Below are 13,920 nucleotides of genomic sequence, written 5' to 3'. Positions count from 1 at the left end.
CAACTGCCTTTGTGAAGTTAAAAAATGGATGTCAAATAATTTCCTCCAGCTGAACTCAGACAAAACAGAAATCCTGGTCATCGGGTCCCAGCAGATGGCAAATCAAATACTGCCATCTGCTGGTTCCCTAGTAAATCACATTAAGCCTGTTGCAAAGAACCTTGGTGTCTGGTTTGATAGTAATTTAAATTTCGAGCAGCACACCACAAAGCTTGTTCATGTTTTTATCAACTTAGAAATATAGCAAAAATTCAATCTATGTTAACTTTTAAGGACACCGAGACCATTTTACACGCCTTCATCTCATCACGCCTGGATTATTGCAACAGCCTTTTCACTTGTTTAACCCAAAAATCTACTGATCGACACCAGACTGTCCAGAACTCAGCTGCCAGGCTTTTAACCAGAACAAAGAAATATGACCACATTACTCCTATTTTAGCTTCACTACACTGGCTCCCAGAATGTTTTAGAATTGACTTTAAAATTTTATTGATCACTTTTAAAGCTCTTCATGGCCTCTCGCCTTGTTATATTTCTGACCTTTTAGTCCCATACACACCAGCACGTACCTTGAGATCCTCGGGCAGAGGTCTGTTGTCTGTTCCAGAGTCTCGACTGAAAACTAAAGGGGACAGAGCGTTTGCTGTCAGGGCCCCCGAGGCTCTGGAACAACCTGCCCAAAGAAACCAGGTCGGCTGAGTCAGTGAACTCTTTTAGGTCCCTTCTTAAAACACACTTTATAGGAGAGCCTTTCCACGATCTTATTTGACTTTATTTTATCCGTTTTATTTTATTCTATTTTACTTATTTTATATTTATCTTAAACGTGTATTTTAGTCTTTTCAATGTTTTCTTGCTTTTATCTTGTATTGTTTCTGTATTATTATTTTTTGGGTATTATTGTCTTTACACTTGTTAAAGCACTTTGTAACTTGTTTTTGAAAAGTGCTCTACAAATAAAGATTATTATTATTATTATTATTATTATTATTATTATTATTATTATTATTAATGCAGCCGACAAAGAGACTGAAGAGTTCAACACTTTGGTTGACAAAGTCTGTGGAGCTACGGAAACAGCCGGAATCCACAACAGGACATGATCCTGGAATTTGCGTCTTCACCTGCTGGATATCACTACCAGAGAAGTTTAGCTGTCTCAGGTACACTGCATTGGCTTTGCTGACAGTCTTCAGATCAGCATATCTTTCTGTCTCTATTTGTTCTCTTTGTTTACAGGTTCTAATTAAGGCTTGGGCAGACCCTCCCAGAAACAAAGAGAATCTCTCTGTGAGTTTCTATGTACAGACTAGGACATGATGCACAAGAATTCTGTTGATGGTGTGTGTATGTGTGTGTGTGTGTGGTCTTTGGAGATATCCACTGAGATCCTCACAATAGCAGATGTAGGGAAATTGTGTGGAGCAGGCCAGTGGAAGAGGAAGGCGGTCAAAGCATCTAAAGATTACCCTGGACACACACACACAGTGATGCCCTATTTCTGTTTTACTGATTTCTGGGAAACACCTTTGGAAACTCTGTCTCACCAACAGAAAGGTACACATAAGCACACACACAGTGCAAAATAAACAAAGTTGCAGTTTTACCAGTTATTTGTTTTCTCACTTTGGTTTTGTGCTTTGCATTTCTGTCTTCTGCGACATGTTAAATATTTATCCAACTGTAATTTAGCACTAACTGTCAATAATAATCAATAGTTTGCATCTTTACAATACAACTGCAGTCTCTCAGAAACAATGAAGTAATTTAAGCTTGATAATGGATTAGCACGCATGAACAGCAAATGTGATGAATCATCGACATTTTTATCGCAACATGCATAAAGCTTAGAAGAAATATTGATTTGTTCATCCGTGCTGGTGGTGTCAAAGGGATAGAAAGTGATTATAATTCAATAAACTTGTTAAATTCAGACAATATTTTGTCACGGTTTGCTAGCTCTCCGTTTTGTGTTTGCTCTGAGAAATCCGTTTTTTTTTACACAGCCCTGGCTCTGTAAATGAAAAACAAAGAAAGTGGTGTGAACCTTGCCACACACATTGTTCCATCCAGTCAGCAACAGTTAGTGCTCATGCACAGGAGCAATAGGGGAGGGCGGTGGTGGGAGAAAGAGTTCTATTTATCAACACATTCAAATGTGCTTGACTCCAGGTACTCGACAAGAAGGAGAGATGGATGAGAAACAGCCAAAGACGAAAAGTCTGAAGAGTTTAAACAGAGAAGAAAGGATGTTATAGGACCAGGAAAAGGGCAAAGGCATTTCAATGCTGGAGAAACCTCAGAGATTTGAAATTTGGGGGCCGGAGTTTCTGAAGTGAAGGGTGTATTTATTTGGCAGTTGAGTTCTGTACTACTGGCGACCTGTCCAGAGTGTACCCCACCTTTGCCCAATGTCAGCTGGGATTGGCTCCAGCCCCCCTGTACATAGGATAAGCGGTTGGCGATGGATGGATGGAGTTCTGTACTCTCCCTTTAACAGGTTTAAACCTATATATATATATGATATATATATATATAGATGTGCACAGATGTGCCTTATGTCTATGAAGCATTCCAACTGATTGCATAACGAGAAATATTGAGACTGAGGCAGAGTACAGCACTGATTGAACTAAAACACACATAAAGATTAAACGATTGCATCTCTCACTTTGTTCATAAGCAGTCACTTCAGAAATGTTATGAAACTTCATATTCAACAGTGTTTAGCCAGAGGACATTGACAGGCACTGTAATGAGGCTTCTAAACAAGAAGGATCTTTAGTATTTAATGCTCATCTGTCACAGTCATACTTAAATTTTTCTCTTAGCTACTGTAAACTCAAACATCTGACAGTCATCTGAAGGCACTGGTAAATGGCCATTTATATCACTTAGACTGTGCCTTTGACTATGAATAAGCCGTTAATATGCAGCAAATGTAATACTCTCTGATCTAAAAACCACTGAGGCCTCTTAGCTTATCACTCATGCACTTGGCATAACACAGAGGAAGCTGAGGCCCTGTTTACACCTGGCAGTAACATGCAGTACAGGTGTGAATGCAATGTGGACACTTATCATGTATCCTGGGCCACATTGAAGGACCGCCTACTCAACCGACATCCACTGCGTAAATTGAAGTACATAATTATTTGTGCACCAACAACATCAAGTGTGAAACAACAAGAAAAAGCCACACCAACAGGCAAAATGTATTCTCATGGATCGAGTAAACATGAAACATGTTGTCTGATGTCCTCCTGCTGCTCTGCCTCAACTCTCTGTGAGTTTTTTAATGGACAGATTGCATAACTTGTTGCAAAAGTAACTGCTGCTAACTGTAGATGCATTAGTTAGCCATGCAGCTAGTGTTCATATTAATTCCCGCTGACTCTGTCTGGACCAGTTCTCTTTATGCATTCATGGTCTGGGCTGGGAGCTCAGAGCACAAGGGGAGTGTTGGTGTTTACATCGCTAGGACAGGAGCTTTGGACTGCCGATGTGGAGGTTTAATGACGCTAATGAAGTGACAGACAGATAAGACAGGAGATTCCCTCTTTAGTGGATCTAGTAAATACTAGCTTTTCTTTTAGATCCGAGAGGTAATTTCGTTGTGATGTGGCACTCAGCCTGAAGGAACAGCTTAGAGAGTTTGAAAGTGCTTTTTCCCCCATTCAATGCCAGTTTAGAGGCATTTCAACTCTGTGACACTACAGCAGGTCCCTGGCATGTAGTGGGGTTCTTTTAGAGTCAGTAAAAAATATTATTAAAAAAATAACATCAGCAAAATTATGCCAATGTATAAGAGATGTATGACAAAACCTATAATGGCCTACAATGGAGGGCTGCAAATACATATAGAGACAAACAGAGTGGGATAAGACTCAGTGACATTTCCTACCAGTACAATGAATCACACTAAGAGCACTGTCTTTACTGACTGAAAAGGATAAAAACAGGCGAGCTGGAGAAGGAATGAGAAGTTTGAGGACACCCGAGCTTGTGGCAAAAATCATTGTCAGAGATGTCCTTCATTGGGTGTTAGGTAAGTCAAGCTCTTGAACTGTTTTTCAAATGCATGAACCCATTCAGCAGTTTAATGAGAGAGCTGTAATCGCTGCTAAAAAAGTAAGTAAAAAAAAAAGAGTAGTTTCAGCTCAACTAGTAACTGAGATTGTGTTGAGATTGCCTCTACCAAGGCAATGTTTACAATACAGCACAACAACTGCACAGGCACACAGTTTTTTAAAATCTATTTATTAAAAAATGGAGAAACAAACAGTATGGGCCAATATGAAACTCCTTTAAAGAAAGTAGGGTGAAGTCCCTTTTTTAATCCAATAGATGTCACTATAACAACAAAGTTTAGCAGGAGCAGCCTCAGTGTGCGTCAATGAAACCTAACCATGTCACTGGAGACACATCCAAACAGACTGCTGTAATTTGGCTGATCTTAAAATAGAGCAAAAGAAGACTGAATGAAATTTTACTTGCCAGTGGTCGGAGAAAAAAAGAAGAACAGGAGATCTTCTCTGAGCTGCTTGTGTATGTCATGAATTGAAGAGTGTGCCTAGCTTGAGTTATTTTGGTGAATAGTGAGTTGAGATAACGTGTGTCTTTAAAAATGCAAATGATGCTGCATAGGGAACACAGTGACATATTTATACAGTCCCATATTGTTCCAACACCTGTTTACACAGCAGAAGTGTTTGAGCGTGGGGGAATGCTTTTTGCATCATTAAGTATCTTGAATGAGTTTGAGTGCCTCTACCTTTGTGACTCTGACATCCTCCAGCCATTTAACTTTCACTGCTTTATAGGAGTTGAGTTGTCATAGATTGAGTTTGCCATTAACCCTTACCCTAACCCTACCCCTAACTTAACTGTAACCTGAAACCTAAAACCTTGTCTTGACCCTCAAAAAGAAATCTTTACCTGTAGGGACCTCAATTTATGTCCCCAAGGGTTAGTGTGCATTCAGGTTTAAGTCCCCTCTGCAATATAATTACATGCTGCACACACATGCTCTCTCCCTGTCGCACACACATGCTGCTGTCACTATGCTGCCACCTCATCTTCTCTTCCCTTGCCTCGCTCCCAGTCACAGGCTCTAACACAAACTGATTAGCTTTTGGCAGACACGTTTCAAGAGGCGCAATAAATGTACAAATTATTATTCAACCAGTCCGTAAAAACTGCTATTCAAATAATGAAGCTTAAGCCTTAATGCACATTGCAATCTTTTAGATTGAATAGTAGAAATTTCACGTTAAAAACACTAATAGCTTTGACTCCAACTATGAAGTAGTGTGCGGGGTGGAAGTTAAAAATTAAATTTACACTTGTTACTGTAACATAGTTTTTTTACTTGTACTTTTATGAGTATTGAGTATGCCCATAGTGGACAGCGTTGACAAAAACTGTTGCCTTGCTTTAATGTGTGGGTTAGTGGGCTGTAGTTGCTGTTGAGTTTATATTGTCTATACATATCTGTGTTGGCTGCCTTGGTTATGTTTTATTCTGCTCTTTTCATTCACACTTTTTGTTTAATCATCTGAGTTTTGTCCTCTTTTCTGGTTAACTATAGTACGGCTACACTGAAGAAGGTAGTTGTATATATATAAATGATAATCAGTAGTATGCATAGGCTGCAAAGATAAATATATTGTTGGTTTGGACACAAGAGCTCTATCGTGGGGTTCACACTTGGGGAAAGTGTGATGTTGTTACACTAGTCTGTACATTGGCATGTTAAAGTTGGCACTTTATTTTTTTTAGCCTAAAAGTGTTATTTAATTTAATAGTTCTATCACATAACATTATCATCATCATAACCACTACACCGCTTTTTAAAAATGTAACAGTAACGTTTACTCAGAGTACATTTTAACTGACCTACTTTTTACTTTTATCTGTGCACAATTTTACACAGGTACCTTTAGCGGAATAAAGTTTATTTGAAGTAACAGTACTTTTGCTTGCAAAAAATAGTCTTGTGCTCTTTAAATCCCTGGTAGTATAGTATGACCTTTCAGTAGTCAATTACAATCACATTCCATGAGGTCGGTTTTGATTCAGCTTTGAGGCCATTTGATTTACAGGCTGTTGAAGCCATATGATGTGTGAGAACATAGCTGTGGGAAAAACACTATTTATAGATTCACATGTATGATTTCATGTGAACGCTTCCTGGGTTTCTCCCTCTCTTTCTCATTATTAAGGATTATGCACATGGATATGCACAGGTTCTAAAAGGATAGGGTCAGTAGGGGGGGACACAGGTGATAAGTGTATGTGTGTGTGTGTGTGTGTGTGTGTGTGTGTGCTATAAAAACCCCAACAGCAAAAAAGATTAAAAGCTTGTGTGTAAGAGAGGGTGTGGATGTGTGTATTTCCTCACATGAATGTATTTGATATAAGACCTAAATGTCCTCCATTTACACATTTTACTATTGTGACTCAGTGTTTTATGTAGGTCTGTGTGTGACGGAGAATAAAAATGTGTGTGCACTCTTAAAATACGGCATGACTAGAACCATAAAAGCTTCCCTCACATATTCTCACAGGAGAACTGTTTTAGACATGGAACTAAGTCAGTGAGATTTTAGTTCACAAAGCTGCACCACTCAAAACTCACAGTTAATGAGTTTTCAGGGACTTAAATCATCACTTGTTCTTCATATTTAATTAAGAGTCATTCCCCAAGGTTAATAATAGTGTCAACTATTACACCTCAGTTGTTCTACTTAGGACCTCCACTTGCTAGGTATCTCACTTTGTTCAAAAGCCTCCACTTGGACCTCCACATGCAAACTTGCAAGGGTGGTTTCAGTGACTCTTTTAGAAACAAGCTTTTGTAAAGATGCGTGTCCTTGGAGAAGAATGCAGGTAAGAGCTTGCAGATAAGGAGCTCAAAACACTTATACCTAGCCCTAATACATAGTTCTAACCTTGTTGCCAAGCTTAACCATCTCCAGACGAAAGACAAAAGAAATTTCTTTACAGGAGGAGTGCTTAAACTAACCCATTACTCTCTCAACGTAATATGACATGTGAGTACTTCCAAACGTATACTTTAAGATAAGATAAGCTTTTATCGATCCCTAGTATGGAAAATTTGGTTGTTGCAGCAGCCCAAGGACAGAAAGTACAGATAAACAGAGAAAGTAAAAATAAATAAATAAGAGGTACAGAACTAAAATAAGAATATAAAATTAAAGCTGCAAGCAGAATTGGGCGGGCCCTCGCACGTGGAGTGCATCGAGGTGTGAGCTGGCCTCGTTGCAGATTCTGGAGCATTGCCGGTGTGGCTGTGAATTTGCCACGTGCTTTGGATGGTGCACAAAGGTGTTAAACATCACTTCCTGTGTCCCCTTTATGGTGCTACATAGCACTTGGCGCTATGACTATACCTGAATATTGGCCTTTAGATGTGTTCGGGACGGGACCGTTATCAAGCAGTTAAAGTTTGGTACAGATTTGAGCACGTACAGTGAAGTAGTGACAACTTCCACTTTCATGGCGAAGCATGGAACTTCGCTGCCATGCCACGGATACGTCGTTGAAAGAAAACTCACATGCTTTACAACATGACATCATCAATGTGTTAAGGGTTTTCTGAAATAGTTTTGAAGTAGATATAGCCAACCTGCAAGAAGTGCTTCATCACAGCATAGAAGCGGTCACTTCCTGTTACCAATTGTCATTGACAATGAGTGAATATTGGCTTGTAGACTCTTATAACCATGTAAAGCTTGGTGCACATGTGAGCATGTACACTGTTACAACAACTTCCTCTTTCGTGACAAACATCAATATTGGGGGCGGGCACGCCGCTACACAAAAACTCACCATGTTTACAACTATTAAGGGTCAGTGGGATTAGACTACACAGCAAAAATCTGAAGTCGGTGGGACTAATTTTCCAGGAGGAGTTTGTTAAAGTATGGAATGTGTAAATCATCCCAAAAATGACCATAAAATTCAAAATGGCCGACTTCCTTTTGGTTTTTAGGGCATCACTCCAAAAGGCTTTGCATTTTTGACACCACGGGCAAACTGGTCGACTGGTAATAACAACTTTAATTGTCAAGAGTACAGACTGCACAGCAAAAATTTGAAGTCAATCCCTAGGACGAGTTTGTTAAAGTACAAAGTGTGTAAATCACCAAAAAATGTCCAACTTCCTGTTGGGTTTAGACAATGGCTCCGAGAGGCTTTTTTTTATGTCTGGACATGATACACGTACCACAAAAATTTCGTACATGTAGGTGAAACTTTGTCCGGGTGCTGTTCTGTAGGGGGCGCTACCGAGTCATTTTGCTCCGCCTATACGTGCAACCCATAAAATACGAAATTTTTCACCCCGCCTGAACTATGTGCAAAGTTTGGTGAGTTTCGAGTATGTTTAGGCCCCCAAAATTGTAGATTACTTTGCAGAGAGAAAGAAAGAAAGAAAGAAACCCTGCAGTTTCAATAGGGACCTCGCAGATTTTGTGCTCGGACCCTAAATAGAAACTATACAAGAGCATTTGGAGGCAAAATTACTAGGTAGTGACATTGCCGTGATTATAGTACAATATGGTGAATTGTAAATGTGAAATGTACCAGTTTGTAGTTTCAATTCATACAGGATGTGACAAAACATTTAGCTTCATAATTGGCTATTCAGTCTATGATGTTCTGGATGTAACAATGCTACAAGCACTAAAAGTGTTTTATTGTTTAGAATGTGTCACAACCTGGCTTAACAGTAAGTGACAAAAGAGGGAAACCACACAGTCTGAAAATAATACTAGATATTTTAATAGGTAAATTAAGCAAAATATACAATTGTAGGTGTTTTTCAGGTCAGTATGTATGCAGTGTATGTGTGAGTGAAGTGTAGTGGTGTAAAAAACACAAAGAAACAAACAAAACAGAATCAGTTGGCAGGCAAACTGACACACCTGAGAAAGCGGGATTAGTGAAAATTCTGAGTATGTTAAGAGAGCCAGAGATGAGGGAAACTCTGGGTTTTCTGTTTCAGAGAGCAAGATCAGATAATCACTAGATCAGTAACTCTGGAAACTGATGCTGTGAACCTAACCTCCTGCGGAGCCTGAGGCGGCTGTCTGACACACCATTTCATTTACTCATTCATTCTGTCGATATCAAAGCACAAATCTGAATGCATTTACAGCTTTAAAAACTTGAAAATCCCAGTTAGATAGGCTATTAGGTTTTTCCCCAAACATGATCTTGAACATGACCGCTTTTATGATCAATGTGTCGTCGACGTATGGACAGATCTTCACACATCGTGGATTTATCCTCAGCGCAGAATAAAATCTGTGTCCGTCTTTAGGTAGGCTATAACGCTGTGACTCTGTGGACTGTTGCACTGAAAACACTTACTGTGGGCTACATTACTGCAGTAATCACTGTTTAGTATGTAACCTATAAAACTGATCAATGAACAGTAATCTTTCATATTGTAGGCTAGTTGTACTGATTGGAACATTCCTATCTTAGTTATCAACTGGAGATAGTGTGACTGAGTGAGGATGACTGTGGTGCCGCTGAAACAAACAGGCCTAAATAAGGTTTAAATGTGAGTTTGTCATTATTACCTGCTGATAGTCTGAATGTGTTTTGACAGCATTAATAAAATACAAAATGAGCAAGATTTTATTAATGTAAAATAGACGTCTAAAACCTTACAGTCAGTTTGAACCTATAGACACATTTACGACTGCAAAAAATAATTAATAGGCTAACATGCTGGGTGTGACTGTGACTTTACAATCACAGGTTCACGAGTAAACTGTGTCTTATATGATCTATAGCCTACCTATTTTCATAATTAGGTAGCCGATTGCCACCGGCATTTAGTCCCATCGGGTTACAGCTTAATAAATATTGTCTTCCTATTTAAAATAGAATGTAATGGGCTGTAGCACTTTATCATTCATTAAGGAAAGTTCAGTCTGGTAAAGGATGAATGAGTAACGCTGTATAGTAGCCTAATAATGTTAACGCATTGATCCTTCTTCTACTTGCGTTTTAGAGCCATCATGGTCCGCGTTGGCACGCATTCATATTTCCAGCTCCACCTGATTAAAATGGAAGCTCTGCCTTTATTTACCCGTTGCCATGGTGAATCGTAGTATCAGAGCTCCATTGATGATGGCTTTTTTTCATCCCCACGCATGCGCTTCCATCAAGCTCAACATACTCAGAGATGATTGAATGAGTTTCCCACATCAGGCTCAATCAACCCAGAGCTCAGGGATAAACTCAGAGTTTGTTAAGCCTGCTTTCTGAAACAGGGCTCTGAGCCCCGTCTGCTCAGGTGTGTTGCATCTCACACCAGGTATCAGCTCCACCCACCAACTACCTGGATTAAAGAGACAGAACCAAGCAGGAAGCTTGCAGTCAGCAAACTGATGCGAATGCGGAAGTCCCTTAAACGGCTAGCAGGGGGCAACTCTTTTGGTTGCAAAAAGAAGTGTGAACTGTGTAAATTTAACCAGCGCTGTTGAAAAAGCTTATTAGGAGTTGGCTGTTCACTTTCTCTGGTGAGTACATTTAGTTTTAAACCTGTTGTTCGCTATACATAGTTGTCAGTCCTGTTAAAATGACAGTTAACGTGAATTACAGATGCACCTAGCTAAGTAAGCTAGCTAGCTCCACACATGGCCGTTAGCTCTACTGTCTCGTCCAAATATGGTCATGTCTGGTGCCGCTGGTTGCAAAAAATCAACATGGCGGCGGTCTATCGTCTATGGACAGAACACAACAACATAAAAGAACAAGATAGGGCCCAAACCTGGAGTCATCACAAATGAATGACTAGAAATGTTGTTAGCATTCCACATTTCCTGATCCATCGAGACTTGTAAGCACCAGGCAGCACAGACACTTGTTTATTACTTGTGTCACCACAAGTCCAACATATCAGCAGCTGTGAATTCTGACCTTCTTTCCAGGGTGCCACTATTGTGCCGTTATCACATAGAGGCTTCAAGAGTGTGTCTGTGTGTGTCAGCGAGAGAGCAAGTGTTTCAATAAATGCATTGCCTGTGACTATGCCGGTGTCCCTGTATAACTGCATGCCACTGTGTTGACTTTTGTTGGCAGAGCAGGCTAGCTTCTGGTTTAGCCCTCCGCTAACATGAATGGGGGTAAAATTGTATACATGTAGCTAGCCTTTTTCAAATATTATCGACAGAATGGATCACATTCTGATAGTGAAACTAGCAGTGTTGGGCAGTAGCGTCACTACAAGTAACGCCTATATTAGTTTAACTACACTTCTCAGTAGCTTGGTGGTAGCGTCGCTATTTTCTTAATCAAATAGCTTTTCAGTAACGAAGCTCTTTATTGACCGAGTAGCGTGGTAGCTTCCACACACGTTACATTTTCCCAAGCCTTTCTGAAGGATTAGTGACTGACGCCACCGCCACACACAGACCTGTATGTGCAGCTGGCAGAACCGCTTCCATGTGACATCACGTACCGATCCTTGGGCTGATGTCTGCGACTTTGCTGCAGGGGAATAAAGACACGCGTGACTGAGTTTACTTTCCATTGTGATAGTTATTATAACACCTCTTGTGAGAAGTATCAGGGTCCAGCCTGGACTCCTCTTCCTCTAGTGAGGAGGAAACTATGATATGTAGTGGCAGAAACTTGTTTCCATGAGATGAGATGAGAGATTTCTCTCTTTCTTTCTCTCTCTCTCTCTCAGACCTATTGCCATGAATGTTTAGGTTGCAATGTTGCCAGAGCACAAATTCACATATAAACAATGAAAATTTTTTTTATAAACAATGAAATGACACTATAAAAACTAAAGAATAAAAACAACAAAAACACAATATAGACCTTTGTTACATTAAAAATATGTCTTGCTTTTTGACAAGCAGTACAATTTTTCAAAGGAACAATTATTAAAATAAGAAACAGTATTACATGACATACACATATAAACGTATACAAATGACAATGTGATAATTAAGTTACTTTATACAAACAACAATGGTTTTCCATTTGTTGCATGAGGAAATGCATTTAGCTGTAATGATATGGCACTAAGTAGGAGAGTTTCTGTGTGTCAGATTTAGCTCTCTCTCTCGCACGCACACACTGTTGGAGCAGGTTTTTAGTCTTTCTTCTATATATTTATATTTATGTGAACTAACTATAAAATATAAAAAAAATTAAAGTAGCTTAGATGTAACTAATCTACTTTTCCTACGTTGCTGTAGCTTAGCTTGCTACATTTGACTGGGGTAGCTCATTTAATGTAGAGTAGCTAGTAGCTTAGCTTACTACATTTTCCAAGTAGCTTGCCCAACACTGGAAACAAGTCATTTCGCTCGGGTTGTGATGGTCAAATATATTTATCCACCTTATTACAGCCGCTGTTTTGGCCGCTAGTAAAAGTTACTTTCAAGTGCTTACGGTCCGTTTTGACTCGACGTGTAGTTACATTTTTAAGAAGGTGCACGTTAGGCTACGATCGATGGCGTAGCCCCCTACCCTACGCCGTCACCTACGCCATCGATTCGATGCAGAAGTATTAATTGCACTTAAGAGTAGCTCTAGCAGAATAGTGTTATAATAAATAGGTTTTCTTCCAGATGTATCTTATCTGAAGGTAAAACACACATCCATTCTTAGCTGGACATCCTATTATCTCAAGAAAGGACATATGATGATGACCTTTTTTATGATAACCTTTTCTGCCCCTGGGTCTTTTCTGCCATTGTGAATGAAGAACTGAGTGGCTCAGTGTAATGTGACATCAGCAGTAAGGTTGAAAAAAGGATGAAGGTAGAATTGATGAGCACACAGAGGCAAAGAAGACTGATGGAGCCCTTTAGTGTAATAAAAAGGAAACATTGTGCACATGATGAGAAATTGCCGTGTGTGTGTGTATGGAATGGTAATGAATAGGTTGGTCAAAGTATTGGTAAATAGTGGAAGAGGAGTTTTAGATTTTTTGCCTTAAACCAATATTGCATTGGGCAGTTTAGGGAATTTACTTATGCTTGTTTTTATTTTGTAGTGATAACAACTAGTGGTACAGTTATAGAGCTCAAATTTTCCGCAGCTGTAACGCTAACTAGTCACCTCACCAGTGAGTTACACATTGTTACACAGCTGTCTGCTGTAAACTTTGCAAGCAATCACAGAAATGAGCTAAAAGATGCAAAAGCTCTTTTGAGCTAAGGGGACTTCAGAGTTTGCTGATACCTTCCCTTTCACACTGTGTGTGACATTGTTCATATTTTAAAAAATTGTTAGGTGGAGCTTAAAGTCAGTTTGTTCTGGATTTGTAGCAAATAATGGACCCAAGAAGCAGGAATATAAGGGAGATACACAAACAGACACAGAGAACAGAGCCAGAACACGTGTCTGTGGGTTTTTACATCCGACTGTGTGTGTACAATAACCTGGGGGATTTCATTAGCCACATTTCATCTCATCGGGTCAGATGCCTTTCCGTGGATGGATGTACATGACTCACAGGAAAGAGGGAACACCTCCCACATTGGGAGCCTCTGAGTAGCAAATACAGCAGGAGGGTCTGGCTGTCAGTCAGCATCCCACACATTGTGCATCCCAGAGTCAGCAGAACTCTGTACTGCTGTGTCACATTAAAGGCAAGATGACCTGAGGGTGGCGGCTGCCTGCTTTGTCAGTCTAGCAAAGCCCGTTTGGCCATTTTCATACCATTGCAAGGGCAATTTGCTGTGTGTGACCTTTCGAAGGGCAATGTAACATGACAAGAGCTGTTAACATCTGAGGAGCACCTAAGGGTTTCTGAAGATATGGGCCATTCTTACAGTTTTAGAGTTTATCCATTTGTCATCTTTAAAATAGGCTTCCCGCTTGTTTTCTGTTCTTAAATCTTTGCTGTCCATG

Source organism: Micropterus dolomieu, linkage group LG23 (genome assembly GCF_021292245.1).
Source record: "Micropterus dolomieu isolate WLL.071019.BEF.003 ecotype Adirondacks linkage group LG23, ASM2129224v1, whole genome shotgun sequence".
NCBI classification, from domain to species: domain Eukaryota; kingdom Metazoa; phylum Chordata; class Actinopteri; order Centrarchiformes; family Centrarchidae; genus Micropterus; species Micropterus dolomieu.
This window is presented reverse-complemented; position numbering follows the sequence as displayed.